Consider the following 12,820-nt stretch of genomic DNA (forward strand, 5'->3'; position numbering starts at 1 on the left):
CTTCGGAAAGAATATTTACGGAAAATTAACAAACGAACGACCAGAGGCGTAACAGTATCTTTATTGCAACATTACTTCTTTAAATACAGGATTATTCTGGAGTAATACGAAAGGATTATAATCGCAGACACTGAAATCTATAAGTCCACTTGTCTTAGTCCTAATATTAGTTAAGCCTTTATTAAGTATGACCTATATTCGATAAAAAGATAAATCAACACCGTTACTTTTTTGCTTGGGTTCAATTAGGGTTAAACCTTACAGCACTTAATACTATCAATAAATAATCTTGTAATATTATTGTACGAACTAACGTTAGACCTTTTTACAAACTTTGATAAACTTTAAATATGTTGTATAAAATGTCTACTAAAGTATATTTACGTCCTTTCTGGCGTAATTCGACAGTTGAACAAAGATAAATTTTCAAACTGCGAAAAAGGTGCAACTTTTTGTACAATTTAATCCAAATATATCTTTAATTTTCGATCAATCGTAGACTACTCACTTCTAATTGACAGGAAGCCAAACTACTTAAATTACGTAATAAGTTGCTATGACATCTGTGCGTGACCTAGAGACAGACAGACAGATACACACTGTGTTTTATAGTATTATATAGCATTTTGTAAGTTGTCCACGTTTGATACTATTCATACATGTGTTACAACAATCAAACAATAATTTATAGATGAAAACTAAGATAATGCGCTTGGAGATTTTCAAGTTGCTGTGAAGAAAATAAAACATTTTGCTTACTCACTGCTGGCTAGAAAATCAGATTATTGAATATGTACCTATTTACGATCAGACAAAATAGATATAATTCAGATAATCGTGCATAATGTGCACGTTGTAACTGTAAGTAAATTACGATAGTGAAAATTAACGTATGTATTTATGAATGTTGGTTTGAAGTGCCTATATAGCGTTTCTTGAAATGAAATATGTTGCATAAGTTAATATAGGTTATCAAGACATACGGTAGTGTGTCTTGCGGCCAAAAAACAACAACCTGCAGGATACAGTGTATGTTATTAACAAGAGTGGTAGTTTAGCGATATTCCACCTTCTGTTGCTCGGACTGTGGTTATCCCAACTATCGTATATTTTCAGTGGAAGTGCTCTACTGGACAATTACTTCACATGCCAAATTTCAAAGCAGTTCATTAAGAAATACCTGAGATACAACATCTCCAATTTTGATTGAGTTTCTTTTTCTTTTTCTTCGCACAAAAATTACGGAAACTTTATTTGATAGAAAAACATACTTAACTTTTATGGATTTCTTTAAAATTTGGTACACCGATAGATCTTTATAACCTAGAATTAAGTGTGAAATTTGATTTAAATATAAGCCACAAGTGGAAATTTATTCAACAAAAAATCGCTCAAATTTAACGAGTAGAATTGACCATTTTTAGTTTTTTATCATTCGGATTAAAGAAGGCATATTTAGAGCAGCAAAATTATAAGGTGAAAGAATGTGCAGATACATAAGTATTGGTTAGGTCAAGCAAACTAGATTATCACTTTCTAGCTCAAGTTTTCAAAAGAATCATACGGGTGGACGATTATTATTGGTTTTTCATTGCCAACTTTTCAGCACAAATTTACTATTATTCTAACTAAAGAGCGTTTAGCATCACGTGTTATTAGCTTAAGCAATTAGCATAAATAATGATGCTTGATACGGCTGTACCTATTGCATGGAGGGGTGGGTGATGACAAGAAACTGTTAATCTAAATTCCATGGCGTTACGATAAAGGAAGCTATTAACACTGTTTTAGAGATGAAAAACTACCACCATATGTTTTAAAGAATCTGGTTGGTTCTGTAAAGTAAAGGTTTGTTACGAATAATAGGGTTGCGATCCTAAAGGTAATGTTGGTGAATATCAAGTGTCTCTTTCTTATTTGGTGTGGTTTGTTGGTGTGTATTGACAAAAATATTCATTCATTAGTTAGCTAGGCCGCGTATTCTATTTTTACCCACCATCACGCCCAAAATTGAACAACAGATGCGGCCTAGCTAACTAATGAATGAATATTTGCTGTAAAATTCTTATCATTACTATAAGGGTAGCTACCAGTTTGGCTTTCAATTTTGATTTTATTCCTTTAAGTCGCACACTCAATCCTTTTTTGACTGCACCACTTTTTCACAACTAAAGTGTTTTTGATTAAATTTAATTCATGCATAAGCTGTTTTTCTCTTTCTTTGTTTAGGTATCAGTTTGGGCACTGGTCAAGTAGAAAATTTGGTGCTAGATCAGTAAAAATGGGTTTTCTCTGGGTACACTCGTTCCTTCCCCCCTTCTAAATCCTAGGCATTTGATATACAGATCCTCGTCCTAGTTTAAAAACTCCTAAACTCCTCCCTAGTTTAACCTTCGTTTTTCGATGCTGCGATCCCATAAATTCTATTTGTCTGAAAGTAAATTTCTCTTTTTGGTAATCTTTCTTGCGCAGTTACTTTAAATTTAAATCTCAACAAGTCTTATTTAGAACTGGAACAAGATAACGAGACGGCTAGACCTTTTCGGCACTCTTCCTCACTACAACTGATTTTTTATGAAGTATTTTCAATAACCAATTAAATCACGAGCGGGGCGAAGAGAGATCGACTGACCTCTGAGCACCCTTGGTTTAATTAAACCCTAAATACCTACTACGTGATGATGACGACGTAAAGTCATAGTTTCACACAGCATCATACAGTTCTCAAAGTGTAAAATATTTCACTGAAACTTCGTATCTGTAAACGTTATCTCCTGATACCCTTCTAAATTTTTCACATTAAATCTGATAAAATTAATAAAATCTTCTTGAGTCTCAATCTGCACGCACACACAGACAGATAGAATGGCATGTTTATCGAGAGTCTAATTCATAATAAGCACTGGGAGTTATAAGTTCCACCATGAATTAAAAAAAATCCTTATGCTTATAAATCGTTGTGTCCCTACCTAGTGATGTATCCTCGAGTATAAGACACTGGGAGTTTAAAAAAGTGAGGATGAAACCTACAGTATTCTTTAAAGTTCTGTTTTTGATACGAAAAGAACATACAAGTCTTACAGGGTGGTAACACAAACCTAAATGAAGAGTAAACCGCTCTTACTTATTCTTACCAGCAAAAAAAAAAAAAAGTAGTGTAGGTGTAGAAGTCTTATCTGCTTTTTTTTACTGAAAGGTTGGATGTGAAAATCGAATGATGGTTCATTCCATGTCCTCATTACTTCTTCTGGAGTTTCTGGAGATTTTAAGATTTATTATATTTTTACTTTGTTTTTTTCAACTAAAAATAGGAATCATCCGATGAGATGTCGACGAAAAAGATGACACGTGCCCACGAGAGTTAGAATCTCAGATATTTTTTTAATTCCTCCTGTTTGAGGCCCGGCATGGCCAGGTGATTAAGGCGCTCGACTCGCAATCTGAGGGTCGCGGAATCGAATCCACGACCCACCAAACATCCTCGCCCTTTCAGCCGTGGGTATGACGGTCAATCCAAGTATTCGTTGGTAAAAAGAGTAGCCCAAGAGTTGGCGGTGGGTGGTGATAACTAGCTGCCTTCCCGCTAGACTTTTACTGCTAAATTAGAGACGGCTACCAGATAGTTGTCGTGTAGCTTTGCGCAAAATGCCAAACAAACAAAGAAAGAATATTCCTCCTGTTTTCCCCACTTACCCAAGTTTGAGTGCGAACAACGTCTTCAGGAAGGCTATATATATGTGTTAGGATTTTCTCATATTTATTACCTAAAATAGGTACTTGTTTCGACTTTTTTACATATTTTAATAAAAATGCTATAATAAAACACATCTTATGAAACAGTTTAATTACTAATAATACTTCATTTATTAACTATTAAAATTTAGTAAGTAGACAGATAACTAAGTAGTAAATCCGCTATAGAAAGTAGAATGGTAAAAGCAAAATATTTCGTGCCTTCTCACCACCGGACGAACGTCAGATGGATTATCGTTTTTTGTCGTGAAGGCTATTAAAAATAACAAAGAGTGTATAAAATCATTTTAACTAATAACTGAATTTATCCGTTTCAGTTTATGTGACATTTTTATTTTCAACCGTAACGGCACATTTTGAACAATAGTACTGTCCATCAAATGGTGTTGGTGTTATCGTGGGATACTTTTTTAGGTATTGGATTGTGACAGATAATTATAAAATTTTGTTTCAATAAGCCCGCAATTTCTTAACTGACTGTTTGTCCCTAATTAATAGAAGTCCTAGGCCGGGCGTGGTCTTAGTTAACGTGCCCGGACTGTGCATCCATGTTTCGCAATCTGTTGCTGAAAAAAACGCGCTCTGCACTTCGGGGCAGTGGGTATCATAAAAAAAGTGACGGTCACATTCTACTATTCGATCGAAAAGAGTATCCCAAGAGTTGGCGGTGGGTGCTGTTGATTAGCTGCCTTTACTCTAGTCTATAAGCTCAAAATTAGGGACAGCTATACGTAAAATACCCTTCTGTAGCTTTTCATAAAATTCTGAAGATCCGACGCTAGAATATCTCCTGAAATTTGAAAGTGACAGAAATCATGACACATAACTTTGCTGTATTTATATTCACAGGCAAGATTCGTGTTTTTTATAAGTTCGAGTATGTAGTGGCGAATACTCTCGAAAATTTATTAAATCGTTGAAATATGTTAATTTTAATATGTGTGTCAATCCGGGTACTGCATTATTAGGGCAGTTGATAAGAGTACGCTTCTAATACGCAAGAAGCACGGTGTCTGCGCGGGGATTGAACCCCAAATTCTAGTGTTATAATCCATGAAGCTTACCGCTGAACTGTCGATAGTGGACTTGTGCATTAATGTTTGTTGTTGTGTAAAGATTAATATTTCACAGTAGAAAAAAAATTAAAATGGAAATAATTTTGAAATAACAAATACGTTCTGTTGACAAAAAAAAAGTCTATGAATCAGTTATTTTTAGATGAGACAGTTTTAGGAATCGAGGTGTTCGAAGGAAAACGAAGTTTGATAATAAACAAGATTACGACACCTATGATATACAACATTCTTTATTATATAAAAAGGGGGGGATAGAGATAAACGTTTCGGAATTCTATCAGATTCCATCTTTAGTATCTAAAACAAAATAAAATGAATTTTTCTATCATATCCAAGTCTAATACTGACCTTAAAACCCTCCTCATCAAACAGCACTCTCCAACACTGAACAACGTGCAGTCTTTATTTAAATTATACATTTCTTAATATGTTCGTATTACTGATTTTACTTTTTTGTTGTGTTTTCTAGCTGTAGTTTCTCCTCATGATTACTGTTTTGTGTTTTATTTGTTTAATTATCGTTAAATTTAGCATTTGTATTTTAGCAATGTCCAAAGACTTATGTAAATTCGTTTTATTGTGCTTTAGATACCGAAGATGGAATCTGATAGAATTTCGAAACGTTTATCTATGTCCCCTTTTTGTTAATGAACAATGTTGTATATCATAAGTGACATAATTTTAGTTGTATTATGCTCCATGAGAATGTCTAAAATTCCTGGAGTAATTCTTACAGCCTTACTAGGTTCTTGGATACTCTTCTGGCGAAAATAGTTTAAACATATATATACATAATTCTGACTGGAACGTGATTGGAATGTGATTCACGTTAACATTAAATTGAGCCGTGAAGAAAGCGTTGCGTTTGTCACGTATCGCTCGCTTCTAATGCCTAGAGCTTTAATGCCTTCTCGACTATGAATCTCGAGTTTAAAACACAAACATCATTACCTACCCCATTTTTTTAACTAAAGAAAATATTTTATATTTTTCGTAAAAGAAAGCTCGTATAAAATAAAATACATTATAAAAATTTCAACAACTGAAGAGTACAAACTTACGGAATTCCGAGAAAAAAAATATAGTTTTTAAATCGTATTACCTATTATTCCGGGTTTTGAATATTTGTATATATATATATATAATATTACAGGCTTCGATACGAGCTCAACTAATTGAAGATATTAACGGGTACACGTGTCCTACTGTCAGACCTCCATGTCGATGGCTTGTTATAGTCTCCGGTAATTTGAACTCTCTCCTTCTGCGATATAGAGTCTAGACATTCATAATTTATATGTTAAGATATCATTAGAAGATAAAACTGTTACAGAATTAAGTTCCATTCAAACTAATGAGAGTCTAAACCAAGGAATTTCACGAGCCTCTGTTCCACGTGTCCCTGTCAAAATTATACAAGTAACAATGCCCTCAAGCCATAGAGTGTCTTTGTGCACGCCGTGACCTAGCTACTGTAAGTCAACAGAAAAAAAAATATACGTTTATTAAGTAAAGACTCGCAAAATACTGTCACTTGAATAGCTTGTCCGATTTAAAATATATAAATATCTCGTCGATGTGTATGAGATCAAACGACACCGAAAGTAGGACAATCTGGACTGTCGAAAGCTTTTCGTCTTAATATACAGTTAAATCCTTGAACAGTACAAAAGTACATACATGTTCTTCTGCATGTTCTAAAGATACTGATAATAAAATAAAGATATATTTTTATGAAAACAACATATGTAAGCAGTGTTGTTGGTTGCGATGAACTTGAGGGCTTATTACGCTTAAAATCGCGGTGGGTACACTTCACATTGTGTAGCTTTGACTTAAATCAAAACAAACCGATGAGTATAAGAACCAGCGTGTTTCAGTCACAACAGATCATCAATAAAAGTGGTGTGTAATTTGAAATTGTTGTTGTTTGTTATTAAGCACAAAGCTACACAAAGAAGGCTATCTGTGCTCTGTCCACCACGGGTATCGAAACCCGGTTTCTAGCGGTATAAGTCCGCAGACATACCGCTGTGCCACTGCGGGGGGGGGGTAAGTTGAAGTAATTAGTAGTTGATAGCATGTTTTGTAAAGGTCGGGTAGTAATTTTACTGGTCCTCACTGTGTTGCATAGTTTGAAATTCATGGATGATTCCTTTTTATCAATTAAGATAAAATTTTTAGCATGATAATGACGACAAAATCTTGTCGAAACGTTGTACATTTGCTGTTATGTTAAACTTATAGTAAAGTTTTTCTACATTACCCATTCAAGCCGTCTCCAACCATTATTAGTCTCAAAGTGGGTTCCTCGTCATCTGATTTTTAGCAAAGGTCAGACACAGTAATTTTAGTAGTGTGATCGCTGAGATTTCCAATCTTTTTTTAAATATTTTTTTCTAAAGATTGAAAATAAATTAGATTATAGAATACGAAATAGAGAAAATGCTTTTTTTATCTGTCTTAAATATGTTTCATATTAAATAATTACACCTGTTTTTGCTACTTTTAAGCAACAATACATTTATGATAGTTATTAACTTTCTTCCGACGCAGAGGTTATAGGATTATTACTGCTAATTTTCTGTAACATAAAAAGATGCCGACAATTAACTAACAAGTTATTATTTTTTTGTCGTTGAGTAAATTATACTGATTCACAGAAGTCTTATGCCGTAAATATATATATATCTTTCACCCATCCTGGAATATAAAAGTTAGTTGAAACCTTAAGAGCAAAAGTATGAAACACCAGAACCCTAACTCGAAACTAAGCAGGTTAAACTCCAGGCATCAGTAGGACTAGAATAAGCAGAATTTACAAACATATTATTACAAGGTAAGTCTAAAAAAACAGGGCCCGGTATGGCCAGATGGTTAGGGCACTCGACTGGCAATCTGCGGGTCGCGGGTTCGATTCCCCTATATGCTCGCCCTTTCAGCCGTGGGGGAGTTATAATGTGAAGGTCAATCACACTAATCGTAACCCAATCTGCGGGTCGCGGGTTCGAATCCCCGTTATGCTCACCCTTTCAGCCGTGGGGGCGTTATAATGTGAAGGTCAATCCCACTAATCTTTGGTAAAAGAGTTGGCGGCCCCCTCTAGTCTTACACTGCTAGATTAGGGACGGCTAGCGCATATAGCCCTCGTGTAGCTTTGCGCGAAATTCAAAACTAACTAAAAATGATATCGACATAATTTTAGTAGCATTAGGACCCACAAAAAATGGGAATGTTGAACATTTCGACAAAAATTTTCACAATCTTACTCCATTCTTGGAAACAATCTAAATATATATTTAATTCTAACTGGGAGATAATTCACGTTAGCATCAGTTGAACCACGAAGAAAGCTCTGTGTTTGTCACTATCACTTTGAGTGCTTATAGCATATTCCCGATTATGAATCTTGAGTGTAAAAATGCAGTATTATGTAACATATTTTTTAACTGAAAGATAAACTTGTATCTTAATATTGCTTTTATACTACGAATTTTCAACCGGAGTATAGAAAAAAAGATGGTTGGCTCTTATAAAATCGTAAAGTAAGTACTGTAATTTTCATTTTATAGACGTTGAGTTTGTTTTGAAAGCTATCTGTGTTACGCCCACCACGAGTATCGAAACCCGGTTGTTAGCTTTATAAACCTTCACACTTACCGCTGAGCCACTGAGGACTAGATACTGAGAACCCTGTTTTTGTTCTTTTTCTTTTTTTAATTCGAGAGTTTGCTCTGCAAAGCACTGAAAATAATAATCAAAACTTTAAGGTTGTCTCCTTGTCAAAGTATAGATTTTCACAACGTTCGCCGTAAAACTTTTATTGTTAGAATGACAGTCCTCAGGGATAGATGGGTTTTTTGTTTTTTTTCATTTAACGTTAGAGTGAACTTAGATTTTTCTATGCACGTAAACTGAGAATATAAATAACCTTTGAAAGGTTAATATTCCACACAGCTTCCGTGGATAAAACTTATTGGCTTGTAATAAAATCATTTCTTGTTACTATGTGCAGATTTTCCATATCCAGTCGAAAGTTTGGTGCTAATTTTAAAGATAAAAAAATTTAATAAACATGTTATATAATGTTTGCTTGTTTTTAAGCACAAAACTACAAAAAGGGCTATATGCGCCATGGCCATCGCGGTTATCGAACCTCAATGTTTTGAGTTCTAAACCTGTATTTATACGCACTGGGTGTTGTTTTTGATGTTAAAAATCTTGGAGTATTTTCATTGTTTACAATTGAACAAGTTTTCCTAAATAATGCATGGCATGTTGGCTATGCAAGGCGGTATTGCATACGTAATTAATTTCACCATCCTGTGCACAGAAACGAACATGTTAACGCTTATCAAGAGCGGCAGTACATTATGCTGAGGCAATCTGCCTTAACAAAGTCAGTAAGTGGAAATTTTATGACGTAGGTTACCGAGTTAATAGCATGCGAAAGGAACGGGAAATTGAAGCAGCGAAGAAGTCTGAATATCGGGTAAGCAAACAAATCGCACATGGTATTACATTCTGTCGTTATCTTATCTACGTGCGCCGCTATAAAATCGTTTTGGTGTGCATATTCATTACGTTGGTAACAACATGTAGTAAATCCGCTCGCTACAGAAGAAGAATGAATTTCAATTCAAGGTTGTTGAAAGTTGAATAAAAGCAATGTAACCTAAAGAATATTAAACAGCTGAGAAAAGTTATAATTATTTAATTTACGAAATGCTTTTTGGTGTATAAAATACATTTTAATATTTGTATTGTTTGTTTTTGAATTTCGCGCAAAGCTACACGAGGGCTATCTGCGCTAGCCGTCCCTAATTTAGCAGTGTAAGACTTTTGGGCTACTCTTTTACCAACGAATAGTGGGATTGACCGTCACATTATAACGCCCCCAAGGCTGAAAGGGCGAGCATGTTTGGTGGGACGGGGATTCGAACCCGCGACCCTCAGATTTCGAGTCTAGTGCCCTAACCACCTGGCCATGCCGGGCCTTTCAATATTAGTAATAAACAACCTTCTAACACCAAATCTGTTATTTTTCTTTAATTGGACATTCAACGTTTGGCTTTACAGCTTTTTCAGGAGCGTTCCGCTAAAACACAAACCATAACTGACAGTACTATGCATATATTTAAGAGAATTATTAACTTATTACAAAAAATAATAAAATTATAAATTACATTTTATATATATATTTTTTTTTGTATTTAGAAATTGGAACATTCAATTTAACTGGAATACTTTATTTAACTGAAATATCCAATTTCATTAGAATATTTAATTTAACCGGAATGTTCCATTTAACTGGAATATATAATTTAACTAGAATATTCAATTTAACTCGAATAGTCAATTTAACTATAATATTTCATTTAATTGGAATATTCAATTTAACTAAAAATACTTAATTCAAAATAACACAAGGTCATAAATATTCACTCATTTTGGATGCTTTGTTAAACAAGTCAAACTTTAATCACTAGATAACTTTAAAAACAGCTTATTCCATGATTTCTTATTTTTAGAATTAGTCTTTTTTTTTCTACTCACAGGATCATTTTGCAGTTTCAATTTATGATTGGACAAGAACAATGACTCAGAATTTTTATCACGGCCCCATCGTTTAAAGTCGTTTTTATATCATTTTTCAAAAACTTTTGCTCTATGACATTACTTTTCTAATTAGATTCTATTTCAGTAATCAACTCCAGCTTAAAGTTGTACGTATATTCCTCGTAAAAACTTACTGTTATTGTAAACCTTTTGATACATTAATCTTTTAAGCTATTTTCTATTAATTAGTCTTTTATTTACAGAAGCAATTTACAGAAGCTTTCCGTATTAATTACCCTAATCCTGTTATTTATATTCATGATACGAAGAAATCAAAATTGATCAATAATAAATCAATTACAATAACAATAGTCTGGGCGCTTTCAGATGGAATCTTTTTACTTTTTCAATTTTTATATAATTTTGATCAGAGAGGTTTGATATGCAAAGGGTTGTAATAAGCATTAAAGTAATGTTTATGGTTGGTTAGCTGTATGGAGCAGTCCAATGCAGTAATGTTGACTGTGCTTTCATTCATCACATAGTTCTTGAAGCTGTTGTTCCAAACGAACTTCTGAAATAATCAAACATTTCCAATACATATCTTTAATTATTGTGATGTGCAAAATCTATTTTCTAGCACTGGATTACAAAAGTATAGTTTTTTTGTTTGTTCGTTTTAGAACAAAGTCACATTGTCTATCTTCTGTGTCCACCGCGGGGAATAGAACCCCGGATTTTATCCTTGTAAGTCCTGAAACTTGCTGCTGTCCAAATAGTATAGAGTACGAATAGTATGTAGTCAGAGTCAACGTTCTTTTTGTTCCTCCTAGGGCCTAGTTGTTAATGTTATAGACATTCCGTGAGGTGCGGGGTCGAATTCCACCACCGAACATACTCGCCTTTTTAACCGTGAAGGCTTTATAATGTGACGGTAAATCCCACTATTTGTTCGTAAAGAATTACCCAAGATTTAGTGGTGGGTTAGGACTTCCCTCTTGTCTATCATTTCTAACTTAAGGATGGATAGCGCGGATAACCCTCGAGTAGCTTTGAGCGATATTCAACACACACAGATCTTCTTCTTCTGATATTTTTCTGGTGAATTTTAACATTTATATGCCTTCATATTTCTAGCAGAAATACAAAACAGATTTCTACAGACAAGTAATCACCATAACTTTTATTTTTCTAATAAGCGTCTGTTTCCTGGTAGTCTTTTCCAACTATTATCAGAACTGTTGTTTACTCCAGCCACATCTTCTTCTGAGTCTTAGTTTCTGTAAGTCTCTTTCGCCTTGGTAGCATTAGCTCATTTGCTTACTAGAAGTTGAAATTTGGAAGGTTCTATATCTGGCTTTAATAATTTTTCATTGCTAGAAAAATCTTAATTGTTTCCTTAAATAAGCAACAGCCTTTTTTTTTTTCATACTACTTTGAGAGTTGGTCAGATTTTGGCTTGACGTTCGTACTATTTATGTTACATCAAAGCATTAATCCTCTTTCCAATTGCATACAGGCCTTACGCCATTAGCTCTATATCTAAAACATGCCCATGCCGTTTTATCTTTCTTTGGACTGTATAATCACACCATATTACAAAGGTAAGACTCGTATTTGTTACTACTAACATAACACCTTATATTTAGCTAGTTAATAGTTGATTTTACATATTCTCGCATACAAACTTGTAGACAGCGTCATCGGTATTCCTCAACTGAATGGTGCACTCGGTGTAAGTTTGCTCATCAGGCCTAGCGTATAGAGGAGGTCTAATGGTAATCTCATTTGCCATCTGAAAATGGGTGATGGTGGCATGTAGTTCATAAGTTTTGTGGTCCTGTAGGAAGAGTGTCAGATACTTATCTATTGTCTCCTGTCCAGATACGCTGCTTGTTGGTTCAACTCAGTATGACTCTACCACGAAGATAATTGGCCGTTGTCTTCTGACTTGAATAATACTTGTATAATATTGTTGCATTATCATATTCTTTGTTTATTTGTTTGTCTTTTAATTTACTTCATCCTTTATTTAACTTCAGTGGATTGTCATCGGACATTAGTATTTTTACGAAAACATTATATAAATCCCTCGTGGAAAACTCGGTGTGTGTGGCTGGTGAATAAAGAAGGACAAAACTAGCTAGCTCCCTGTTAAGTGAATTATACCTACGTAAACACGTAATTAACTCGCTCATCGTGAACCTTCGATAAGATATCAAAAAAGTTCCAGACTAGAAAGTTTGCAAGTTTGTAAAACTTTTGTTTGCAAATCATTGTTTGTGATAACTATTTGAAATAACTATTATTGTAACTTGTATTGTTGTTTGTATATTAAAATATATTTGTGTTAAAAAAAAGAAAACTGTGTTTATCAATCTTGTTGGCAAATATCATAAAACTGACTATATATCGACTTTTACTTAACTGCT

The 12,820-nt window shown here is 34.1% G+C and overlaps 1 long non-coding RNA gene across 2 annotated transcripts in view; it reads right to left on the reverse strand.

Annotated features, from left to right (window-relative positions):
* Positions 1-10,769: 10,769 nt before the first annotated feature.
* LOC111085356 overlaps positions 10,770-12,820 on the reverse strand; it is a 4,762-nt gene continuing 2,711 nt past the window's right edge. For both annotated transcript variants that reach the window (XR_002610208.1, XR_002610207.1), the window contains exon 3: positions 10,770-10,962. This is a non-coding gene — a long non-coding RNA (uncharacterized LOC111085356). The remainder of the gene's footprint in view (positions 10,963-12,820) is intronic.

The sequence above is a fragment of the Limulus polyphemus genome, unplaced genomic scaffold, assembly GCF_000517525.1.
Source record: "Limulus polyphemus unplaced genomic scaffold, Limulus_polyphemus-2.1.2 Scaffold345, whole genome shotgun sequence".
Taxonomy (NCBI): domain Eukaryota; kingdom Metazoa; phylum Arthropoda; class Merostomata; order Xiphosura; family Limulidae; genus Limulus; species Limulus polyphemus.